This window comes from Crassostrea angulata, chromosome 4, assembly GCF_025612915.1.
Source record: "Crassostrea angulata isolate pt1a10 chromosome 4, ASM2561291v2, whole genome shotgun sequence".
Lineage (NCBI taxonomy): Eukaryota > Metazoa > Mollusca > Bivalvia > Ostreida > Ostreidae > Magallana > Magallana angulata.
In genome coordinates this window covers 2299462-2305402 of record NC_069114.1, presented here as the reverse complement: position 1 = coordinate 2305402, position 5941 = coordinate 2299462, and positions in this window count along the sequence as shown.

The window sequence follows — 5941 nt, the reverse complement described above, 5'->3', positions numbered from 1 at the left end:
CCCCTGAAAAGAAAAGAAAAACAAAATAAATTATCCTTCTCCTCCTAACCTTGGATTTTTTCATATTGAATCTAAGCGTAGGTGTTTGTATGAGATACAGTAATATTGGTTTATATATAAACCCAATTCTGTCTTACTGGTATATGGAAGGAAACCGTGATATTTTGTTCAGGCAGGTGGCATCGTAAAAAAAGGAAAAGAGGCGGTGGGGTGGGAGAATCGCCAACAATTCTTGACTTGCAAACAAAAATGTTTTTTCAAAAATTCGAAAATCGAACAACATGGGGGTAGCTATAGAAATGCTATGTTTACCTCAAACATTAATTTCACTGTTTATTTCCTCCCAGTCACTTTCAATTTTTAACATGCTCCGAAATTGCTTTGGAAAATGCTATGAAAGGGGGATGGGGCAACTGCATGGGGACAGGCCCCTCCCTGCCACCCCCACCCTTCAACCCGTATGTCCAAGCTATGTGTCTATTGTTTTCCTGTAACATTGCCTTTATTGCCCTCGCAAATATTTAATTCACTTTTTTTTAGTGTAACCCAAACCTATTACTTTTAATGATATAAAAATCACGGTTTTTTTGTTTGTTTTTGGTTTGTTTTGGGGTTTCTTTTGGGGGGCACCTATCATCAGTTCAAAGTTCCTCTAAGAAGCTATGGGATTTACCCCCAAGCGTTTACCAATCCCGATGGAAAGTTGGTTCCCGGATGCGCACATCCTGGTTATAATACCTGGCTTTGTCATATAAAATATCATATTTATATTTTTCAAGTGTCCTTTACTGTGATAACATTACAAATCAATTTTGATAACTATAGCACAATAATTTCATAAAATATGAGCGACACAAAATGGGCGTGTCCTACAGCACAACCGAGAAACAGTATTTGCTGCAATAATACATAACGTGCTATGCATTAAAAAAAAACCCTGGTTTTAAAATGTTGTTTTGAAGTATAGAAATAGAAAATAACATTAGTATAACCAAAAAGACATAATTCTTTGAATGTTATATTTTGGTCGGAGCGTGCATATCAAATCTATCATAAAGCCCTTTAAGCTTTATTGGATTTGAACACGCACCGACCAAACTAAATATGAATAATGAACATAAATCTGTCCATGTAAGCGTTTAAAGATATCGTATTCATCGGTAAAAGGCGATTAGAATAGCAAATTTTAAAATCGTTTAAAAAGAAATCTGACTGTAACAAAATAATTACGGATACAACTTTCTAAATTTACAATACTTAAAATAACTAGATACGTCAAACCATCAGATCTCTATCAATCATTTTTGCTGTAAAATCGAATTTATTTTGCATAGCTTTATAAGGAAATTTCCCTCACGAGTGCTGACCTCGTGACGTCACTGAAGCCTCGTTATCGCCTAATTTCATTTTCTCTTGATTAGATTTTTAAAAGCAGATAGAAATAGGCACTTTGAAGAGGCGTAACTCCATAACTTTTGAATCGATTTCGATGCAGTTTTTGCAATTAATTCTGGTAAATAAATTCTATAACATAAGTTCAACATTGGCTGGGCTGCAGGTACCCTTTAATAATACAACATGCTCATTTTAAAGCGTTAACTAAACAATTTTTGGAAATTTTGCGCAGAAACCCGTCGAAACAAATCTGTATATCCTGCATGGTATTTATTGTGAAAATATATATCAGTTCTTAAATATTGTGTTTCTATCAATGTAGGAATTCTAGCAAAGCCGATAAAGTAAGGTGTCTGAATTTGTTATATCTGTTACCATGGTTACAGCAACAGCTGTGACAATATGTCCCTCCACTTTTGTTTTTACGCCAGTTCACTTCATTTACCATTTCGCCATTTTAACGCCGATCAATTGATCGGCACATATCGTCGTACGCCGATATGGGACAAATGAAGTCTGCCCCGTTTAATTTGTTCCCCAAAACATGAAATTTGTTACCACAAATTGATGAAAATATGTTATAACCGATTTTAGAAAACCGAAATTACGAATTAAAACTTTGAAATAACGAATTCAAGAATTCGTAATTTCAAATTTAATTTGTTAAAACAGATTTTAAAATTTGAAATAACGAATTCAGCGAATTTGTTACAACAGATTAAATTCGTTATAACAATTTCCTAAAATTTGTTATAACAAATTTAATTCGTTATAACGGATTCAACAATTCGTTATAACGATTTAAATTCGTTTTAACAAATTCAAGAATTCGTTATATCAAATTCAAAAATATTTTTTGATAGGTCCTATATGGGCTTCCGTAGATATATATGTGTAGTTTTTACATAATGTTCATTTTGATTCAACTGCCCACAATTTAGAAATATGACATCGTAAAGACAACCTTTTCCCGCCATTTTTGCATTTGTAGCATACATTTCAGAAGACATAGAGCGCGTGCTTGTACAAACAAAGTATTTTAACCAGAGATGTATCTAGCCAAGGCTAATAAGTGATAAAAAAAATTTCCTTGATCATGCATGCGCTCTATATTTCCCATTCATAAAAATATTAGAAAAATGTCAATTTTTGGCTGATTTTGATTGAATTATAAGATATATTGTCACTTCTGACGTCATATAATGCCAGTGAGTGCAAATAAAACAAATAAAAAGGTGAACAATATATTTTACTTCAACACCTCTAAAACATAACATAACAATATGTAACATTTTATTGTACCAGAAATTATGGGGTCAAATTGAACTTTTATTATACGGTTTTTTATATTATTTTTAAGCTTGTATGCTAATTTTTCTTGCAAAATGTAACTTACCTAAAAATAAATCTTCCGACTTTTCATCAATATCTGATGACAGTAAATATCGGAGATGCATTGCTTCAGGATAAGTAGAACAGTTTGTACGGGATATACATAGCGAAGAGCCTTGTTCGTAAAACATCTGTTCTGCTTTTTGCTATAAACAATGTCTAATAAGAGTCACTAGAAACTAAAGGTGACTTTCTTATGTTTTCAATTTCGGAAAAAACGCAAACAATCGGCATATCCTAAAGGACAAAATACAACAGGTTCGAAGGTTATATACTGTTCCATCACTCTTTCTAAACTTTTCAAACACAATAAACAATATATCCGATGGAATTGGTTCTCTCTTAACGACGGGGTGACTATGTTCTCTGATACAACCTTCTTTCACAAACTTAACAAAGGTGGAATCACAAGGACTAGGTAATCCAGCTATGTCATGAGCCCATGCTATTGCATAAGAAGCTTTTTCTATATTCGAAGAAGAACCAAAAGTGTTTGCGAGATAAGCTAAATATAATGTTGCACGTACATCATGGGCTGGTAAATTATCAATGGTTGGTTTTAAAGTTCTACAGCCCTTGGTTTTTGAAGTTTGATTTTTTTTATACTGTATTTTCGGCTTTTGACTTTAGGCAGTAATTCGGTAAGGTCTCCGCAAGCTTCAAAAGAGATGGATCCTGAGCGCTTTCAAATAAAGAGTCCACCTGCCAAAAATAATTCTGCAAAACGTATAAGACAGATAACCAATTTAAAGAAACTGTTCAATGAAAGTCATTTGAATATGAACTAAGGTACATGCTATTCTAATCAATGCACATTAACCAAACATCTGCAATACAATTAAGTACCAGGACCATAAATCAAAACATATCAAACATCTGCAACACAATCATGTACCAAGACCTAAAATTAAACTTAAACAAACTTCTATATTACAAATACATGTATGTACCAGACTTTAAACAATACGAGTAAATACCTATATACATGTATATCTATATTATTCAGAAGTACATTGATGTACTAGGATTTCCATCGACGTCTGCAGTACCATTCTCAGAGTTCAAGTACCTACTGTTTATGTATACATGTCGTATGATATGTACCATTATATCACAAAAACCTTCCATCAAGTCTTAAAGCTAATACTGGAGGTAAAATTCGGTCAGAATTCGGTCACTGAACTCTTAGATATCTGTGATATATTCATAAATAGAATATTTATCTTTATAAATGTAAGGCAAAAAAGAAACAGATCATCAAGTTTCCCTTCGCCTTGCTATTAATGATATATTTAATGGTTTTTGTCACAATATATAAATAGTGCCTGTTTGGGAGAGTTACAGTTGAAATTGACACCCCGAGAAAACCATTGTCAACCGACGCGAAGCGGAGGTTGACAAAGGTTTTCGAGGGGTGTCAATTTCAACTGTTATCCTCCCAAACAGGCACTATTTATTTTGTCATACTGAATGTCTTAATTTTTAACAAAATTTTACTGTTTTATATAGGAATAACGTGAATTCTACAGCGAACCGTACGCGCATAATTTTCGCGCATGTAACAATTTTTAATGTTACCCGTTGATAAGTGCGTTGCTAACGCTGAGGGTATTAGAAAGTATTATGAACTGCGTCTTAACCAATCAGATTTCAGTATTTAACATGAAAGTATAACAAAAGAAATTGGCGGAACAAATCAATCGTTTTCTGTTCCATAGTCTTGCGTAAATGAATTTACAGCTTCCGTAGCCGGATTCCATAACAACAAATTAAATCGACGCCACTTGTGTGTTTTTTGAATTAGCAAATTTGTCAACGGAATGTGGACCATATAAAGATCAATGAAATTATAAAAAATCTTGAAACACCTCCCAGTCTTCTTAATCTACAAGTTTGCTTGAATAATCAACTTTCTGCTTTTTGTCTCTGGTGATCCACTGAATGTCGACTGAAATATCATATTCCCTGCAAAATAAGAATATAATAAGTACTATTTCTTGTAAATCAGCTCATAGTGCCCGACTGCAAAATATACGCATAGCTCTAATTATCTTTAAACCATTTGACGCATTTGTTAAATAACGTTTCGTTAAATGATATTAAAGCCAATTCTATGGCTTTTTTTTTTTAGATTTTTGTTCATTTCATTTCCATTCCACATTTAATAAAAAGTTTTTTTTTCTCATCTAAACCCAAAGTAAATGCCCCATTGCCTACAGGGCTAGATCTGAATAAACTAACGCACTTTCTCTTTCTGTTACAGCTACATGTAGTTTTTTGTCATTGTATTTTCGAACATGTATTAACCAGAACTTTAAATCGTTTATTGGTTCGATAGGAAATTTGAAATTAAGTGTACTATATATCCCGTAATACTTTGAAAGCTAGTTCCTTATATCAGTATCTTGTCATTAGTCTACAAACATTACCAAAGACTGGTTGCAATGAAATCATTTCCCCCGCAACTCTGACAAGCGCCTTTGATGAAACTTTTGGTAAATCTGAAAAAATAAAACTGAACAATAGTAGACTCGACATCTTGGATTCTTCTTTCTAGAATGGAAATGCTAAATCTTACTGAATTTCACCTGATCCCTAACTATTCAATATCTTGAACTGGTCTGAAAATAGATTTTCTTGGTTAACTAATAATCCAGCATCCTCTAGTGATGATTTGATAAAACTGAAAATTCCTCAAATGATTTTTAGCCCGTCATCTAAACACAGAATTATTCTTATATTGTTAGATCTCCAATACTTGACCTCAGCTCTTAAACACTTTGTATGTATGTATGGGGCTGTAGACAATCCAAATGGAAGTACTGTAAAGCAATATCATCACGTTTATCTGAATATGCGGTGGATATCACTCATGAGATAAATTTTTGATATCCCACTGTGTGTTTTTAAGCGATGTAACGCCATATTGAAACATTACGTAGGTTTAGCGGGTGATTGACGTAGAATAAAAACGTTAATAATACTATTCAGTTGAAAAGTGTTGAGTTATAAATGTAAAGTATTTAATGATATTATCATTATTTTCATGAATTCATAAAAATTGTTCAAAAATGAACTGTGTGTTTGTTATACTTCAAGGAACTTTTTTTTTTCATATGTAAAGTTGTTGACGTTTTGTTGATAATGTGTTGTG